The sequence below is a fragment of the Cygnus olor genome, chromosome 1 (assembly GCF_009769625.2).
Source record: "Cygnus olor isolate bCygOlo1 chromosome 1, bCygOlo1.pri.v2, whole genome shotgun sequence".
Classification (NCBI taxonomy): Eukaryota; Metazoa; Chordata; class Aves; order Anseriformes; family Anatidae; genus Cygnus; species Cygnus olor.
Genome location: NC_049169.1, coordinates 76443781 through 76464857, shown reverse-complemented (window position 1 = coordinate 76464857; position 21077 = coordinate 76443781). Strand labels below are relative to the sequence as shown.

Genomic DNA, 21077 nt, shown 5'->3' with positions numbered 1-21077 from the left:
CCTCCCTCCACAGAGAGATCAGGACCTTTGGCTGTCCCATCACTCCAGTGCCACCACCCGTGCAAGAACTGTCCCCAGACTCTGGGGCTGGTGTGGCACCAATGGCTGGGCTGGGGGAGTAGGGAAATCCTAAAGCCCACATACCTTTCCCCTTCTCCTCCACACCTGCACTGGGGAGTTCACAGCACCAGTCATGGATCAGGGTGATTGCCGCATTAACAAGAGGCAACCTCGGAATCAAACTCAGAGCTTTTGATTTCTTAGTTCTACATGGCAGACTAACAAAGGGGACAATAATAATTAACCCTGCCTCCTAAATGTTAATTACAAAGGCATAGGTTTGATATCAGACAGCTCATTTCTAGTGAACTTTAATTAACCTGAGAGTCTAGTCTTATTTTATGCTAAGACTTATTATTAGATAAAATAAAATACTCTGGTATTTAGATTTGAAACACATGTAATCTGTGTTTGCAAGTTGAGGTAGAGGAGTCATCTGTTTGATACACAAATATTTTGCTTGAATACACAGCTATTTCATTTTTATTTTGAATTTATGAGTTATTACCATTATTTACTAATTTTGCTAATATTTTATTATATAGAGCACAGCTTTTGGGAGACTCATACATGATAAGACTATTGCATATATATTTAAATCTTATGTATATGCCTTCACCTAGGGGCAGCTCAGGTTAATCGAATGCTGATTGAACGTTCAGTTCGCCTGAGCACTTCAGGTGGATCTACATTCATCACTTCCAGGGTGAAAATTCATCTTGCTCTCAGGAGTTGTTTCCTAATCAGCTGACTGTTCAATTCAGTTGGTTGCTCCCTCTGACCGTCTTATGGCTGACTGCATTCTTTGCCTCCCAGTCACACTAATTGACCTCTTAGTCAAAAATATTCCAGGTTTTGGCACTCTGCTCATGGGTAATTGCACCCTCATGGACAATTTTGGCTGAGCATTTTCCAGTATAGGCACTGAGAACAGTGTCTTAGGAGGCATTTTAATTAGAGTATAAGTAGAAATAATCTGTATGAAGGCACTGCATGTGGTCACACAATCACACACTAGCAAGCTAGACAGGCACAGCAATTAACAAATGGGTGTGTGCAAGATTTTGGGTAGGGGGGTGCAATTTGCTCCATATAAATAAACACAGTAGTTTAAACACCATCTTATCAACCCATTTTTGTGCTGTCCAGCGCCAAACTAGTACCCCTCCACAGAAAATTATTGACATATTTAGTCATCTCTGTCAGTTGTCATAATTAGGTTTTGTTAGAAAAAGCCCACCGTGTTGCCCATGGCTGATGGAGAGAGATTCACTCCAGCACCTCAGCTGGCCACTGCCGCATAACATTCACATGGGGACACACACTCTTCAGAGGTGCCATCCAAAATGAGAGTTATTAGGAGCCAGTGAGATCTGGATTAGGCTATAATTTAAAATGAGGGTGTCAGATAGTTGCTTAGCTGTCATTAAAAAATTAATACTGCGTGTCTAATTTGCACAAACAGCAGGGAGCAATTTGAATAGCACTCAGAAACTTATCATGGTCAAGAAAAGTGTATGTTGTCAGAAGAGAGGAATTAATTTGAAAAAGTGCGTTCTAGTCACGACGTTGTTTCCATTATGTGTTACTCAAGTAAATTAAACACTATATAAAATTTATCCAGGATTGTTAAAGGCTTGCTTGCTATCAAGAAATAGTTTCTTAGGAATAGCCCTGTCTGAAACATTGAGGAAATTCAGCATGTAAAAAAAAGCAAGCAGTTTGCTTTCTGAAAATATGTATGGTCCTTTATATTTGGAGATTTATCTAGGTTTTTGTTATAGACCTAGCTTTAAAGGTATATACTTTTGCATATATGATCTTATTCCAGATGACTCTCCAGAAATGTGGAGCACGTCAGACAACACGCTTAGGAAGCACGAAAACTCAAAATCTGAAAAGCATTCCTTCTGCCAAGCTTTCCCAAGAGATTTACTTGTACTCTTCTGCACCCAGTACAAGCCCCCAAACCCCACTTGCATGCTTACAGGTGGAGCTACCTGAAACCCCTCCTGCAATGTAATATCTTTCCCAGGGCAGGCAGCCGTGCTGCCAGCCCTGTGCAAGAAGACCCAACACCTGTCTGCAAACCCAGGGGGTCTGAAAAGGATCTGTGCTATGCATGCTTTGGCAAATGCAAAGATTTAGGCCTTTGTATTTGGAAGATAAGCTTGATATAAACTTCAGAGTGTCTGTGAGGTTCTTTCATTGGCTACAAACAGGGCTCTGTACTCCCTGACAAGCGGGACTTTAAATCCTCAGCAAGGATCCTTTGTTTCTTGAAATATAATTGTAATTTTGCAGTAGCTCGAGTTGCATTAAAAAAAAAATGAATCTTTTGATGATTCCTGTACTAGGGCTAAGGTAGAGCTTGGTGGGGCTGCCAGTTTGAAGGGAGGTGTGACAGCAGTACTGCACCTGTGTGCATCATCCTGTGCATGCCCTTCTGGGAACCATTTGCAAAGAAAAGCAGAGTCTGATACCTTCATTCCAATTGAGCTATTAAACATCACAGTTCATCAATGAGCTTGTTGACATTCTCTAATATCCAGAAATCAAGGTATAAATACAAAGTTGAGATTTGGTTCAGGCTGATTTCTAAAAAAAAAAAAAAAAAAAAAAAAAAAAGACTACTACTTAGGTTCAGAATATTTCTTCTTTTTTTTTAAACTTTCCTATAATTATTAAATTAATATCAGTAATACTAATACTAATACTAATAATAATATCAGTAATAATATTCTGATAACGTCTTTGCTTCAGAGAGTTTGAAGGGACAGCAGAGGGCATATGTGGTCTTACAACAAGTAAAAACCTATTTGGAAGAGCAAGTTTTTAGAAGTATAAACTTTGGTATCTTTTCCTGAGATATGAAGCACTGGGGGAAAAGGGTTATTCTTGTCCAGTTAATTAAATCTCGGCAACAAGAGTGGGACTGCCTTTAAAGGTGCTATTAGAAACTGAGAAGACAAAACAGACAAAACAGACAAAACCTGCCAGCAGGAGAACAGAAGCGGTATGTCACTTTGAAGTCTCATCATTATGAGATAGTGTAAAACCCAGCTAACAGCCAGCAGTGATGCCTTGCCTTGTCTTGCTGGAGGTGCCGTGCCCAGGTATGGGGGGCACCGTGCTCTGCCTCAGGACGCAGGGTGCCCACCCGGGGGAGCTGGGTGGCTGACGGCTGGTGAAGTTTTAGGCTCCTGCAGCAGAATTTGGTTCACAAAATGCCTATGTTTAAAGCTTGCCACTGTTGCTGGTATGTCAGAGAGAAGCTGCAGCATCCCAACATTCCAGGCGTGCCTTGTCCTGTTTCCAGACTACCTCTGTTTGGACCTGTGAAGTGCTGTAGACTCAGACGTGTTGCTAAACTCAGGATTTAAGCACAAAGGAAAGGGACCGGCTAGACCTGTGTGGGGAAAAGCTTTTGAGGCTGAACAAACATATGGCATTGCTGCTATCTTTCCCTAAGTCCAATTTTCCCTGAAGTCTCTCACTGGGGAAGTGCTGCTGGAGTACCTTCAGGATTCAGTGTACAGGTGGAAGTGGTGGCAGCTTGAAAAGCGTGTTTGTCAGGCAGTCCTGGCCCATATCCAGCTTTTTCGGGTGGATGTGCAGGTTCTGCTGAGCACGGTGTTGCTATGACTACTCCATTAGCACTACCTGAGCCCGCTGTATGCAAAAAGCAGCCTGACAGATGCTTAGGCAAAGCGCAGTCAGCGCGGCTAATGCAAGGCAGACCTGCTCCGAATCATGATCAGACAGTGACTGCAAACACACCACATGAAGGTTGTTACTGGGGACCTGCAGTTCTGCAGACACCTCCTGGGAGAAGAAGACTGCAAGATTCAGCTGGTTTCTCCACCAGTTCTATTTCAGGCGGCACAAAGAGCCAGCTCCCGGCTGCACGCAGCATACTGTGCTGAGGGAGACGATAACTAATGTACCAGTAGGATCATTAACAACACTGCCCAGGGGTACACCTGCTTCCATGTGTATTTTCTGCTCCTCGCAGTCTTTTTTTTAACTTGTGTTTTATATAGGTGGCTTAGTATCACCATGCACTGCCTGCCTTTTGTTTTCAGCCATTCACAGGCATTCGAAAATTCAAACAAGAGCTTTAGGTCTCAAACCTATAAAGCTCAAAGACAGACTGGAAACACCCTTTTCAGGTTGTGAAAGCACTGTTTTCAAGATTTGGGTTGGCAAGAAAAATAGATCACATGCACATATCTGAGTAGAAGATATTCACTCAAAATATCTTTGAGTGAAAATTTGGTTTTCTGTTTTTGAGTATTCCACAGCGTGAAGGCAATACTTAAAACTCAGAGGGCAAAGAAGGGGCCTTCATCACAGTAGCAAGATGTGCCTCCAAACTTTAAAACCTCGTCTATGCACCATTTCTGACTCCCTCGAGCAGAATCCCTCACTGCAGCACTAATTCTCATGAACAAGGGGTAAAAATGGGCTGGGCATCTTGGAGTGGTGCTTACTTCATGATCCAAACCATTTTCATGCACCATTTTGCCACAGTGGCAGAACTTTGTGTTGTTCCACGGCTATGAGCATACCATGGCCATGGCCAGGCAAGAATGGCCTTAGGACCCGCGCTTTGCAGACTGGCCGAGAGCTGGGACTGAAGCTGTGACAGCTGATACTGTTCCAGTTTCCTGCCACAGCATCAGCACAAATTGCCTCGTGGCTAAGCACACATCTCAGGAAGGACAGAGCAGTTACTTTTCAGAACAAAAAAAGCAATTTAAAAATATTGTTAAAAGGTGATTTGCAAATAAAGGCCATTATATAAAGCAGTCACATATATATGTATATATATACACACATACGATGGGAAAGTTACTGATTGTGTCATGATTCTGAGTTATGTCACTGGAGACAGACAAGAAATGGCTCAAGTGCCAAGTAAGATTACTATTTATTTATTTATTTTCCTTTGGAAACCAACAAGTGAAGAAATATTATCTTGACCAAAACTGTTAACTGGAACTCCCAAACCAACCTTCAGAAACATTCACTTTCTCCCAAGACCAGCAGGAACTCCTCCAGTAGGTATAACCACACGACAAGAACTCCTCCTTTCCAGAACAGAACGAGATGCCCAGCATTCTCCAAGTACATCCCTACCTCCCGTCCCTGCCTGACTCCCACAACAGTTTTCTTGGATGTGTGAAGATTTAAATGGGCTGCCCTCTCCTAAAATAAATTCTTCTGTGTGACGTTGTTTTTTATATTTTATTAGCTATTTCTCTGATGGAATAAAAATTCAGATTATGGTGTTGTAGAAAGCTATTACAGTGATAACATCCTCGTGCTGTGTTTGGTTACACTGCAGCAAGCATGTTTTAAAAGATGAGAAACTTTTAGAGCATTATTCCTCTGAAGACAGCCATTATCATTATGTGTTGCATTTATTCCTAGAAGCCCTACTGAGATTGTACTAGGCAGCTTTGAAATCCACAATGAGACTCGGTGGTGCTCAGATGTTTTTCTCATTCTGACACATGAAGCTAACAAAGGCAGAGAGGCAACTTAGGCACAGAGACTCATGCAGCTTCCTCAAGGGTGGCTCCTATAGGAATAAAAACACATGTCCTGACTCACAGTCCTCATTCAATAAACTTCGAATCATCTCTGCTTCTATTCTGTAGCTTGAATTACTTCTGATAGCTTGTACTGAGAAAACGTTTATCAGTCCTTTCGGGTTCAATCAGGCAGGGTACAGATCTGTACCACTGGAATATCATGCTTATGTAGCCATCAAAGGCTGCAAAAGCTTTCAAAGAGGTTTCAGTTCAGTCACTAGAGGGGAGATGAAGAGAAATACATGTGCATGAAATGAAGCTGCATGAGGAAGTCTTGTGGGTATTTGCAGTTCCATGTGTTTCAAGCACTATGTGGTTTGTTCCTCTTTCCAGGTGCAAACGATGTTCTCAGTATTAACGCAAAATGAGGTAGGCAAAGGTTCCCATGCCTGCCAAAAGGCTAGCTTCACAATTTGAACTAAGCCACTTCGGTAATATTCACGATGCAATATTCACCAAAACAAGAAGCTTATTTCAGGAGTAATTTAGGTTCACAGGATCCTAAACTCCTCTGGAAGTCTATGCTCGTGATTCAGAGGCACATCAGTTCCTGAAGGACTCTCGTGTCCCTGTGTCCACATACCTGCATCTGTAGAAGGATAGTAATGTTTTGTGCATTCCTATAAACCTAACAACCTATGGAAGTATTATCTAAATGCAAGCTCCATGCAGTTTTCAAGCTCATAGGCAGTTTTCAAAGGAATGCTTCTATGTCTCTGGTGAGTGTGTGTGCATGTGCACAAGGGCATGCATGTTTCAGCAACCACTCTGGTGCATTTTGATGGGTGGCAAAGGATAATTTCAACTGGCCTTCTATTAAACAGAAAATAATTACATGTATAGGCATTTTTACTTGACTTACAGATATATTTTTCACTTGGTGCATGTGTAAATTTTATTATTAACCCTGTGGAAACCACTGAGCTGAAAGGAAAGAAAGGTTAGATTGAGAAGTTGATAGAACAGGAAAATGTTTTTCTTCAAAGATTAATCAGATTTTAAATTAGGTGATGAAAGTAAAAGGAGCATGTGGAAAGGATCAGAATAAGTACATTCTTTATCTTCAAAGAGCCTCCAAAAAGTAATAAGCGAAGTTCCTGCTCTCCTGGAACTGGAACAAGCTCAAATGTGTATTACAGAAAGAATGGGATTTCCAGAAGTTTTCATGGGTGGCCTAAAGCCTCCTCCACTGAGCGCTGACCTGAGCGAGACCAGATGGGGGCCACGCAAACACTGGAAAATCCCACAACAGGCTCTTGTGCTGAGGAGCAGCTGCGACGGAGGACAGTGAGGGTCCCTGCAGAAGATTTCCAGCCTAGAAGATCAGGCTGCAAAAATTTACTGCTCCTCAACTCTTTTCCCTGATGGACACATCTCCTTGCACTAGCTCCACAGGCCCTCCCCGCTTTCTGTAGCCAGGAGGGATGGGACAGGTGTGCTGCAGAGAGCTAGTGTCCTCCTCTGTTCTGCCAGGTTGTTTCTCCCCATCCAGTACAGGGAAAATGACTCCCCCTGTTATAGCAATCCCTTTCTGTTTAATATTTATAGCAATCTCTTTCCACTTAATTCTAAGTACAGACCCCGAGAACTATCTTTTCTCAGATGCCTGCACAGCCAGAACCCTTGGGCAGGAATTTTCTCTGGGAGATGGTCTCAACCAAAAATACATAAGAAGACGCAATTTCTTGTGTGCTGAAAGAGGTCATTATTAGTCCTCTCCAGGAACCAGCACAGGAACTGCTTCTCAGGCTTTGTTCCTTACCCAGTGTGTCAGTGCCTCTCTCCCCTCTCTGAAGGGCACCGTACACTACAGTGACAAGAACTAAGGCTGAGCATACATTCTCACATGTCCATCACTTAGCACCAAGTGAAAAAAAGTGTTCAGAAGTATTTGTTAAAATTACTAGCACATTTGATGAAATATCTGTATCAATTAATTGCTAATAAGTAGTTCAAAGCTGACTCAGAAATGAATTAATAATTTAACACTAACTTATTCAATAAAATTTAGCCCCCTTTGTCTCTTTTTGAAATGACTTCCCGAGTTATCATCTTTTTATGTCCAGGCAAGGATCTTCAAATCTGTCTTTGAAATTACTTCAGATCTTTCCCTGCCTTGAAATGTTGTTACAAGACTGATCTTATACAATTTATTATAAGTATTTCATACTAAAAATTCAAGCACTGTTGAGAATTATAATGGGTGAAATGTATTGCTTTTCCCATTCCCTCATTGACTGTCATTCTTTTCATTTTTAAAAATGTTTTAAGAACAACTCTCAAACTGCATTCTTCAGGGACAGACATCAGGGAGGGCAGAGGGAGTAGGTAACTGGCTATTGAAATTTGGGAATATATCACAGTTTTTCTTCTTTGGCTGCAAACAAATGTCTGAGACAGCATTGCACTGGAAAAAACACATTACTGTGAGATCACTGCATTTGCAAAAAGATACGCATAGCTTTTTAGATACCACCTTTTTTTTCTTTTCCTTTCCCACTGCAGGAAAATAATGGCACAATCAAAAATACACGGAAATTACTGGAAGCCTTCAAGTCTTTTAGTTGACTTCAGAGGGCTATTTATGATATCTGAGATGCCAACACACAGAATTGCTTGGTAAATATTGACATTTTAAGGACAGACACTCCATAAATGTTGAGTACCACGTGTACCCAGCTTCACATTGAACAGGGTCACAAAAGAATTCAAAACGTCTTTCCTTCTTAAACTGGTCCTTAGCAGTGAACATGTAGAGCTTGAACAAGTTGAAAAATGGACGGAGTAAAATGGGAATTAACCAGAACAGTGATCTTTATGTAGTGTACTCAAAGGACTCCATGACAGAGGATCCATGGGCTTTCAGAGGATGAATCTGTGATCCATGTGGTTTCCATCCAGGCTGAAGTCTTAGCGTTAGCAAACAAAGCCACAGCCTACAGACACTGCACTTGCTTCCAAATGAGAAGAAAATAAAATTAAGCAGCGGCCATCACTGTTGGTTCTTAATGCCTGTCTTGTATTAATTTCTCCCCATTGAAAATGATTGATCAGCATGATACTTTCTCCGGTTTGCTAGAGATTTAGGGTTTGCATAATACTGCTAGCTTGGGAAGATAACTGTGCTTTGATGCTCGCTTTGTTAATTATTTCAATGCAACTTGAAATAAAATTTTGCTCATTAAATATTTCTAGAGCTGAGCTTGAGGCATGGCATTAGGAGGTGGTTTTCTCTGAAGTTTAGGAGACATTGCATCTAAGGCTTTAACGCCACTAGCTAGGATATAGGACTGAAGAGCAACTGCTAGTACTGCTACTGAACGGCAGTGCCTTAAGAAAATCAATTTATCTTTCTGTACTTCTTTGTCCATTTGAAACTAAACTAGTGTTAATAATAACTTTCCTTGTAATGAAGTTTGCATAGCTTGAGTTTGGCACCTGCAAATTGTTAAATGCTTTTCTTTGGATTTGGCCCATTTTAACTTGCTTAGTTTTGGATGATTTACTCACAATAAATATTCAGCTCTTCAGATATGTAAGATGCCAACCAACACCATCAAACCTACTGATACAGACCTACATGGAGCAACAATTATAAACTTCATACTGTATAAGTAACTAGCATTTCTTCACAAGTAAGTAATTCACAAGCAATAGCACAATGCAAAAAAGGATGTTAACTTCTTTGCCTAAGTGTATTTCACTGCCCAGTAAACAAGAAATCCAAGAAAAATAAAATAATTTTTCAAAAATTTAGTAGGCCAGCACTTACTAATCTAGCTGCTTACTAGAGCAAGAAGGAATTCCCTGAAGTCTTGCAGGGAGCTGGAGTTATCCATCAACTGCATTGCAGCTCTAGATCTCAAGCACTGAACAGTCCCTGAGTGTCAGCACAGAAAATACAGGTGAGGGAAGAATCTGGACTCACAGCCAGTCAACTTTACCCGGGCATGCAGGGAGAAATACATCACCTCTTCCGAACTGCAATGACTAACTTCCATTCACCCTTCTATCCAAAGAGAAGTGGTAGCAGAGCAGCGCTTACGAGGATCTGAGCAGGTCTCCTCTGAGCAGTGCTGCTTTCCCCCAGAGGCCCAGTCAAGCCCAGAACCACTAAGAAAACATGATCAGATTATGCTGTGATTTATGTTTCTATACATATTGTGGGTGGTTGCGTTCATATAAAAATCTGTTTGATGTCCATTAATCAAACACATCTGTGATGGATTATAAAATGTACTAGTGATTACAGCAACTCTGAAATGAAACTTTTCAGCTCTTAAAAATGGGCTGAAGACCCACTGCAGTGAAGCGGCTGACTAATTATTTGTATGTCATTACGCAGGGTTTTTGTCAGCACATAAAGACCCAAATTCCCCAGTAACCACAGACCGACTCCAGTGCAAATTGGGCATCAGAATTTTTCTGAGGTACCAGGGAACCTAATCTATACAGACAGCAAGCTGAGAAAGGGGTGAGACACCAGGCTTTATTATATTTTAATTCATTAATAAAGGCCTTGAACAACATCCTAGAAGAAGTGGAGGTTTATACGTGTCTGGCTGGAACACTGTGCAGTACCCGCAAGCAAAAAAAGGAGGGCTTCTGGATAGGTTAAGAAGTGCAAAGTGGCTCAGTGATGAGGCAAGAATGTGCTCTGCATTGCTTTTGCTTCTGCTCCAGAGGAATCTCTTCCAGTGCGGTTTATGAAATGACTGAGTGGGGACGGAGTGGAAAGCGACAGGCGGGAGCCAGTTCCAAAGAAAGGTTTGGTCAAAGGACAGTCCTGAGGGCAGCAATTGTGGCAATGCTGCTGTGGTGAAGAGGGTTGGACATTTCATGAGAGGAAATGGGGAAAAAGAAGAAGACAAAGCAATTGTCTCTCTATTTGCCAGAGCACAAAGGGTTAAAAAAATAAAAAGAGAATAGATGAACTTTTTGAAAAGTCTAGTGGTTTGGATTCTGATGAGGGCTTGGATCAACCCATTCCTGACTTGAAAAAACAGGACCATAGTGTCCACTTGGCGCAGCTGCAGACTTTATGGATTTTTATTACCAGCGACTGGAGTTCAAGATGAGTGAATTGTAAATAAGGAGAAATGAAACACAATAATATAGTCTCCAGAGATTTACCTAGAAAACATCTGGAGTTTTGGCACTAATATATAGAAATCTACACCAATGGGAACACAACATATTACTGTGAAGTGTAGTAAGAAATAGCACAGATAAATGAGAAGTTAAGGCTTCCTATATATCACAATAAGATATTTCAGCTCCTTTTGGTTGTATGAGTTTCTACTGCTGTGAAGTCTTGCCAAATATTTCATCGTTACCTTATTAGATGTTCTTGGTTTACTACCTTTTGCTTTGTAAAGCACTGATTTAGTGTCATTTAATGTAATTTTTAAAAACATAACCAGATGTCCTGTTCATTTAGCATATGAGAAAACAATATCGGAAACATGTGTTTTTATGCATTCCAACACAGATACTAAGATTTCATTCTCTTGCTAAAACAATCTTGCTTCTGAAATAAGTTCCCCTTTTATCTTTGACATCAAATGCCACATTGGCACGCAACTTTATTTTGATCTCTATAAGTCTCTCTTAATGCTTGTATTTAGCCAAAAGACTCTTAATTTGGGGGCCTGTCTCCCAGATTCCCACTGAGCTTTTCACTTCTTTTACAATACTGACATCATTGTTTGCATGTTGGACTGATCAGGCCCACTCAGTTTAATGGGAGAAGGTGGAGGGGGAAGCACTTGAAGCAAGGGGCCCTCCCAGCGCTGGAGGTAACCAAGCGTAATGGTATGCTCCACAACCTACCAGCATTGTTTAGGTAAAAAGACTTTAAACACTGGCAGCACAATGACCTGGAGAGCAAAGGTTAAGGAACCTCCCAAAATTCAATCTGGGTGGTGCTGGGCTCAGCAGGGACATGCATCTCCTCCCAGTCAGTGCTCATCTGGCTCTGTTCCCTTCTTGCCTGGGGTGCAATATCATCCTGTTTAAATTTAATAGTGGTGAATGAGCCATTCAGCACCCAATGCAGAGAAAGTGTAAATAAAATTATCTCCACACTACTGGGACTTTGAAATCTTTGGCTTCCCAATGTGTTTTCAAAGAGGACTAACACACATCTGTGATTAGCAACTATTCAGGAACGGCAGTGAGCTCGTAGGGTTACTCTGACTTGGGAGTTGGTTTTGTTTGTGGTTATGATCTTTCCATGGCCAGCTGGGGGATTATTTAGATGGTTCACAGCCCTGCAATTTTATTACTTGCCAGAATAATAATTCTATGTTTGGCTAAACCTGCGAGTTTTCTTTTTTAATAATTTAGCAAAGAATGAGTAAGCCTAGATTCTGTCTATCGTGTCAGAAACACAGGCACAGACCAGTCTTTACTGAAAAGCATTTTTTTGTGGATGATTTACAGTTGCCAGAAGCAAGCTGGGCTCACAAGATACCTGGGTCATGGTCAGACTGCCACCCTGCCTGACGTTAGCACTGAGGTACCTTTAGGCCCCTCTCTTCTTTTAAAGCAGTCTTTTCCACTGTAGCCAAGAGCGATACTTCAGGACAGCTCTCCCCAAACTCCCCCCAAGCCTGAGGAAGAGCCCAGCACCCTGTATGCCCAGCATTCAGAACCTGGCTGCTTATCCCACAGAAGAGCTGACTGTTTCTGGGAATCTTGCCCTGACTGAGAACTTGAATGCTTTTGCAAAATTTGGCTCTGGTGGCTACAAAACCAAAAAAACACCTGAATCAATAGCCCAGACCTTCCCAGTCCCAGTCCCAGGTGGGCAGAAATCCAAATCCAGTCCCCTGTGAGCTCAAGCCCTGCCCTCACAAAAGTGAGCTCAGCCAATTCCAGATGTTACTGAGCCAATCCAGAGAATCTTCTCTGCCTCTCTGGACAGCCCTGGAGCTCCTGGTAGCTTTAATTATCCCTCATAAAGTTCATCTTACTCTGCCTCTTCCATCAGAATGTTTCTAGCAGTTCACTTTTATTTACTCCCAAGTTTCTCATAAATCACAGGCTGTTACAAGGAGGGCCACTGTATAAACCTTGAAGTGATGGATTGGCACAGAAGAGTCAGTGAGGTTCAGCAATCTCTTTGGGGTCAACTTCTCATACAGGCTCCACTTTAATACATGACGGATGTTGAACCTGAACCGATGTGTAGGATGAGTATTACTAGCATTTCTGAAGGCACAAAATTAGCGGTAACGTTAATTATGCTATTGTCCTAATAGGCACAGTGGCAGGGTTAAAGCCGCTGGCAATCCACCAAGGCCCAACAAACTCGGTAAGATCACACAGCTTCTTGACCACTCCTCTTTCCCTGTGGCCTTCTTCAGCCAAGCACAGAAGCAGAAACTGGCTCGTGAACTGACTGCCCATGTTCAACCAGCCAAAATAATCCTGGACTCCTCAGCTTTGTAATTACTGGACGAAGCCATCACTTTCCACCCATTTTCAAACCACCAATTAACTGGAAAATCTGATATGCATCGTAATAAAAAAACCTTTCTCTTTCCAATCATGAAAAAATGAGTGTAGACAATGTAATCACGTTATAAATGGTGTTAAATTAATAGTTAGCTAAAAATTATTCAAATGATGATTCACAGACTGAAAAACTAACAAATGGGAAATGGACCAATTAAGCAAATGGACAGGCTAGCAATTGCAAAGCAACAAAGTGAGCCCAATGACAATTTGATACATTAATAGAAAGCTTCTAGGTGGGCTGAAACATAAGGAGTGGAGGAAATGGGGAGGTATGTATAACTGACATGCAGCAATCAGAATACAGCTCTGTTACCAGACAAAGGAAGGACTTCAGGCGAGCAGAGCCTATGGAAATCAGACATTACCCTTTGACGCTCATTGCAGAGCTCTATAGTGACATTTCAGCCACTTCACTCTGACCTATGACAGCACCACTCCATCAAGTAGATACCCGCTTGAAATACACACAGGATGCTTTTGCTGTCTGTCATCCTGTTATGCAAAAAAATACATATACTGAAACCCGAATAAGAATAAAAGCTAGCTAGAGCAACTGACTGGAGTTAAAACTTTTAAGAGGACTCCTTTTAGACTATATGAGAAAATGATCATTTTGCTTTAAAAAAAACAACACAGGATAGCAGGGAACTAACTGCATCGCTGAAACAATGTTGTAGTCTCAGTGGCTATGCAGCGCATTTGGTGCAGAAAGACATAAAGGACATTGTGTCCACGAGTAAGTCACAAAATGATGCCAACATGCTCTATCATGCCAACATACGTCAGTCTCATAAAGGTTCATTCGTGAATTCCACACAAGGTTATCACTCCCTATGGCCTCCCACCAAGAACCTTATCTTGGTGTTTGATCCCAGCCAGACTTTCTTTGTCACCTCTTAAGGAAATGATCTGATATTTCACCCCCAGGCCAAAGTTATAAGCACATGGAAACGGTTGACTGACAATATTCGTCTTGCCGGAAAAACACTTTTGTTAAGTGAAGCCTTGATCTACAAGGCAAACACATTGGTGTTAAGGAACAACAACAACAAAAGTGCATTTGCCACAGGTTAACACCCCTACCCCCCCTCCCCCCCAAACACAGTCTTTCATTTTTTCCAGTTGTTCATCTTGACCAGAATTACAACTGCTCTAATACAATCACTCACTTAAGTGTTCCCCCTATTCAAAAGTATTATGTTATATGAAACTGTAACTAAAAATACACCTATTTTGCTGCAATAAGATGACCTGAGCTGTTGAGGCACTCCTGCAGAGGGCTATAATATTCTTCTTGTTCAGGGAGAGTCAGGGGAGGGAAGTGACCTGCTCTGGGCTCCAGCATCAGTAACAGAAAGTTCATAGATGGCAGCACAGAACTTCCAAACAAGCAAAAAACCTGCAAGACCAGCAAAACAAGAAAGTCAGTTCCTCACATACAGCGGTTTCTTCAGTCTTACTAATACCTTGGAATAACAGAAATCCTGTTCATTTTGCTGGAGCAGAACAGGCTTTGCACTAAGTGGTCCTTGCAGTAATACAGAACATTTCAGCATTCTGTGGCTTGGAGAAATGGTTCCTTTACTTACGGATACACAGGTTCCTTACAGATTAACAACTCCCTGGCAAGAATTATCCCAAAACTGCAGCACATTTTCCAGGGCCATCACGTTACATGAAACATTTAGTCCTGCCTGAGGCATGCTAATATGTAAAAAACACAGATATGCCTCAAAAAAAAAGAATAAAAGGAGGCTTTTTGCTTGCTCCCATGATTCCTGATGTCTTAGGTTTTTACCACAGATTTACCTTTCATATTTCATTTCATTTCTAAGGACATTTTAAAAGGACTTTGAATACTTTTCAGAGGTCATTGCTTACTCAAAGACCACACAATTATTTTTAAGAGATTAGTTACCAATAAGATTCAATCCTACAAAAACTTTAGCATTATTTTTTAACTTTAAGACTAATGCACCAGTGACACACATGGAGATTTGTATTGGCAAGTTAGGGACAACATCTGGGAGTCCACAACAGAATTTTAGTGCTGAGCCATGAGACATTCACCGGCTGCCTTAGGCATTCCAGAAACTTAGAAGTTTTCCAGAAAAACCTCTTACCCACCAATTTTACCAGGCACAAAGAGTGGATAAGACCTCTATGGGTGCTGTTCTGCTAAATAATTGTCTGCTTCTTCAGCACTGCAGTGCCAAATGCACAAACTTTGCCTCACTTCCTGCCATTTGCTTCATAACATATGCAATTTAAGGTAGCATCACCATAATTGCTTTTAAAGTTAAATGGATTTTCCAGGGGGGTTACGGTTATGATCTAAGACACAGAAATTCCAGGTCTGAGACAGACTTGTATAATCCTGGGTTTGTTACCAGGGCTAAATTTTGTCCTCTTTTAAGCAAGGTTCTGAGCACTCAGATGTGAGCTGGGACCCCGCATGAAGAAGGAGGTACGATTCAAATTCAAACTACTGCCATGGCAAGTCAGGAGAAGTTTCAGGGCTCAGGACCATGACTATAAACCAGTTTCGTCTACTATTAAAACCCACATAGCCACTTCAAAAAGAGGCCTTCTTACAACAGCTCAGCATCTCCTATTTTTACACACACCTCAAACAAGCAAGCGATATAGAAATCCCAAACAGTGGAAAAAGGCTTAGCTGTGCAGCTCATTTTTAATAATTTCAATTGATTATGCCAAACAAGCCTGCAAAGCATCCTTCTCACAACTCTAGCCAAAAGCACCCTACCCATAATTTGAATATATGTACTCTGACAACAATGCAGTCTGCAACACAAACAAGAATGCCACCTACCCACTCAACACAGAAGTTTTTGCTGCCCACTCTGTTGAAAACTGCAAAACGTGTATCAGTCCTCAACAAACTGCTCAGAGCTTTGGGTTCAGTCTTCATTTCTGGAAAAGGATCCGGAAGAAATTTGCTTTTAGCCTGAAGCACCATGTCCTTCCAAAATCTGCCACTTCTACCACCCCAGCTTCCTAACTTGGCCTACAGAAGTCACGTCAATTCAACTCATCTCTGGTAAAAATACACTGCCAGTTCTCATGACTTCAAGACTACTTAACCAGTTTTTGTGTAAATGACCAATGATGTGATCTTGTTCTCAGGTATTACACCAATTCTGACCTTGTTGTGTCAAATCTTTTTCGGATGATCCCCTACCCACTACAGATAACTTCCAGGACAATGGTATGTTGTTCTGCTGCTCTGTTCCTTGGGCCCTTCTCTTCCCAAACAGAGGCAGATGTTATGACAATCTCAGCTGTAGTCCCTTACCCTATATAACTGTGAAGTCCAAAGCTTGTTCACTGCTTCTCAGCTCTGCTTCAATAACAGCCACTTCAGCTTCTTCTCCATAAAATATAACTTTGGTTTTACACACCTATATCACATATAAAACATTATAGTCACCTCATTGACAGCAGGATCAGGACAGACCTTAGGCCACGTTTATGCTGTTATGGACCTGGTTCAAGACTGTGATGAGCAGCTCAAGCCACCTAATCGCTGGGCTGACAGACTGCCTGCACCTACACAATGAGATGAAAATAAGGTCCAGCTGATGTGAACAGGACCTGAGCATATATGTGATGCTAAGAACAGCATTCATGGGTTTATCCAACTGGAGGAGAACACAGTTTGTGTTGGTAGGGACATCTGTGTAATAGAGGAAGGACAACATGAGAGCCATTCTCCTGGGCACGATGCCCATCTCCCAGGCTGTGTGGCAACACGCAGTGTCAGCTCTAACTGGGGCATCACGCACACCCACGATGCCTGAGGGATGAGCATGCCACCAGCCATGCTTGCACAGGTACTCTGGGAGGCACTGGCAGAAGCTGGGTGGGATGCTGGTCCTGCCATGTCCATGACTGCCCTGGAGAGCACTTCGGCAAGCTGCTGTAAGGAACCTGACACTGACTATAGCCAGAACAGAACTGAGCCTATGACAAATGCAATCAGAAACAGAAATCTTTCCATAAATGTTCTTCCTGCAGAAAAATGAAATGCTCTGCTATCCCTCCGCCAAATGGAGAACGTGAAAAAATGAGCAAACTGAAACTGGCTCTCTAATACCATCTTCAGAGGTGCTGCTGGCTATGGCCTTCCATAACAAGGCTTTATATCAGTGCTACTGAAGAGCCAGGCCTCCACCTTCACAGAACTTAATAAAATAGAATTCTTGCAGTGGGAAACTTATCTCAAGAAGATATTATTGGAAAAGGAGTGGGAATACCTGGGAGCTATATTCAAATTATAGTTGCCAAAGAACCGAAACAGACCCAAATTCTTATTAAATGCAGATGTTTTATTTCACTTCTTCTTCACAACCTGGTATATAAAAATATGCTTATGATGTGCTAGGCACAAAATGTTCAGAAATGTCTCCTTCATTTTTTCAAACTATATGGGGGAGGGGGCGTTATGTCTCTCAATTTAGGTATTATTTCTCAGTAATCAGAAAATGTGCTCGGAAGTTAGCCATCTGAGTTGAAAACTACCTAAATCTTTCCAAAAACACATTTCTAAATTCTGCTAGATAAAACTCACAAAACGTATTTTAAGCCTTCATACCAGGACTGGTATTTGTCCTTTGCAGATCTGGATTTTCTGTATCAGATTTACTGTGGAGCATGCAGATTAATTTACCAGCAATACCTGACTAGTGTGAAAACAAATAGACGGACTGGAATATTTTCAGGAAGAGAAAGTAGCTTTTGTTCGCTCATTTCTGTACTTCATTTAAGGCATTCTTTCTTTCTTATCCTTTGCCCGTGAACAACACTGCCAAGATGATGTGTTTGTATGCTTGATGTTTTGTGCATGATGTGATCTCGAAGTGACATGCTGGAAACAGCAGTAATAGATCTATTGCAGCCCTCAAACTTCCATCAACGTTCAATTCCTGAAATCATACATTTGAGAGCAGAGATCACCCTCAGACATCTGGAAACACCCAGCATACAATGAGGGAATATTATTACTTAAAGTGTTTCTAAAACGTTCTGGACACACATCTTTGTCCAATATTTCTCATTGTATCTGCTTTAAAAAGCAGTTCTGGGAACACCCTTCCTCATGGGCTGCAGAGTGCACAGTTTCACCACCACTCTGCAAGCCAAGACCTGAAGAAATTGCAGCAGACAGCACCAGGCCCCCACTGCTGCCATGCACCAGTGAAAACATCACTAGACACGTGCAACAGAAACAAACAGGCATCAATCCCTTCTGTTACTCCTTTAGTCACTTGTCCCCCTAATCCTGCCTGCGTGGAGCTGCCTGAGCAACATCAGTATGGCTTCAAAGGGGTGTGAGAGCCTGCTTGGCAGCAGCCTTGATGTGATGACAACCCAGGCTTCCCACCCTGTGAGCACACCCTGCCTCGTCACCTTAAAAGCGAATACCAGCAATGCTGTCTGCTGGTACGAGTGGTCCTGAGGCCAGGGAGAGGGGGCTAGCCCTCACCAACCCACTGTGCCAACGCAGCACCAGCTCAGGCACCTGCAAAAGCCTTCCTACCGCTGGTTGCCTTCATATGGGGCTGTGAAAGAAGCATCCACACCATTATGATATGGTGACACTACATGTGACAACAGCAACACAAATGGCACGTTTCCACCAGCCCTAACGTAACAGGTCATCACGTTAAAAATAAAACAGCGCAGCGTGGCCTTTCCAGAAGCTGCTGTGCTCAGGCCACATCCCAGGCCAGAGTTCAGAACGGGGCTTTCTTTGTCAGCAGCCACAATGCAGACTTGCAGCATTAATTAGCATTTGGGGGAGCCTGTTGCCAGCAGGTTCTGCAACCACAGGCTGTTTTCCACAGGAATACATGTGGGTTGTAAATTGGCTGGCTGCTCTCAGGGGACCACTGGAGTCCGGCACTGTAAGTATTTAATTACTCTCAATGGTTTTAAGGCCTGGGGCAGGCTTGTGGCTAGCCAGGCTGGTGTAGGAGAGCCTGAAAAACTACGGGACACTGCATTCAAATGGAAGGAGCAGTCCTTCCCTTGTTTATTTATTTATTTATTTTAATTTTTTATTTTAAAGTGAGTATGTCTAATAAAACTTTTCACACATTTCAGACCACATATCCAAATAGCAAAACACACCCACGTTCATTGGAGGCTCGCTCTGAATTTTTGTCAAGGTAAACATCAAGTAGCGTTTTATTAAATTACCAACCACACAGTAATAGCAAAAAGCATCATATGTTCTTAACCATTTCCCATAGTTATTGACACATACGTTGCATACACACACACATATATATGCATACACACCCCCTCTCTTTGTACCTCTCAATACAAACTTCCCTCTTCTCCTGTCCTCTGAATATGCAATTATATGCAAGTAAACCTTTACCTAAATCTAGGAACAAATTTCACTGAGAGTTTCTCAGGAAGTTTAGGATATTTTTCCCTAATTCTTCTCTACTGGGACAGTTTGCAAGTCATAAAGAAACAGAGAAACAAAAGAGACTGACTTGGCCAGCCAAGCAACTCCCTTTGCCAGACTGCAGCTGCCCTGTTTAACCTTTTCCTTTCCTTCATTACTATCTCCCTTTCTTTCTCTAGGATCTTCACAAGGTAAACAGTGTTGAGTACACACAGGTAAGTGCTTGAGATATAACTGGGTGAAGAAGTCCTCATGGATATCTGTGAAGGTGGTAATGCTGAAGGTAAATTTCTTTATTTATTTATTCATTGAAATGGGCTAAAATTGCTCAAAGAGTAAGTTATGTTTTCTTAACTGAAAGAGTAGAAACATCTGAAACAGCTTGAACTGTACTGCAAGTACTTGTCTGACTGTGCCTGTAAATAAAGTACAGAAGTACCACTGCGATTTTTCTTATGGACATAGCCTGTATCACCAGCCAGAAGAGGACAATGGCTCTGAGCAACAGCCTGAGCTTCTATCCATAGGTAGTGAGACGACAGTGTTCACACCCTGTGGGAGCAAATTCTTTGTAAGAGACAGGATACCAAGAAAACTCTCTCTCTGAATAAAAATCTCATTCTTCAGGCTATATTTCTGCGGTCCTTTTGAGACGCAACAGGCAATGAAGATTCCCAGTAACCTGGGCCACATCCGAGGCCTTGGAAGACTAGTGGATCATGGAGTTGGTATTCAACGGTGAAAAAGCACCAAGAGAGAAGCACTGGAGTGCTGCAGACACCTCTGTGCACAACAGCTTGTGCATTGAACCAGCCTGAAGCTGGCAGAGGCTGAAGCATCTCCTCCTTACCGAAGAGTCCGGACAAGACAGATCTCAAACATGGTTTCTGCATCTGCAGCATCTCCTGTCCATCTGGGTGTCTGTCCACCAGCGGTGTTTGGATCTTGGGAAAAGGTGTGTAACGTTATGTCGAAACCAAGCTGTTTGTAGCAGCCTCTCTGCAGCTCCCAGCACGGAGAGGGATGAGCCACTCAGTGTCCATTTTTGGGTCCAGGTTGGTAGCGCAAAGGGGGTTCTTGCTCGATGACAGCTCTGTCAGATCGAACCCATTTCATGGAATAATGTGTCCTTTTCAAAAGGCAGCCTCTGTCAGCACTGCACAGCTGCCACTGCTGATGTGCAGACTGTGATGTCTTGTTTAAGTCCTTGCTCGCTGATACCATATCTGCAAGAGGCACCCTGGATGACAACAGTTTTACTTATTTTTCTGTTTAAACAATAGCTTTGAAGAACTTTACTGAAATATACCATGTGGTCACAAGCAACTGCCCTAGCTCTGCTCATGCCTCTTTACGTCCTCCTCTCTCCTCACCGCTTCCTTACGCACAAGCCTGGGAAACTGCAATCATCATGGTTCATTTTAAGCAGTATTAGAAACACTCAAATGTCATTA

At 42.1% G+C, this 21077-nt stretch overlaps 1 protein-coding gene across 2 annotated transcripts in view; it reads right to left on the bottom strand.

Moving 5' to 3' along the window:
* LMNTD1 (lamin tail domain containing 1) overlaps nucleotides 1-21077 on the bottom strand; it is a 153964-nt gene that overhangs the window by 52814 nt on the left and 80073 nt on the right. The window contains exons 2-3 of one of the 2 annotated variants that reach the window (XM_040545179.1): nucleotides 16636-16754; nucleotides 14436-14583 (exon numbers count right to left, since the gene is read on the bottom strand). The gene's annotated coding sequence lies outside the window, so the exon portion shown is untranslated. The remainder of the gene's footprint in view (nucleotides 1-14435; nucleotides 14584-16635; nucleotides 16755-21077) is intronic. The other variant, XM_040545178.1, reaches the window with a different exon arrangement.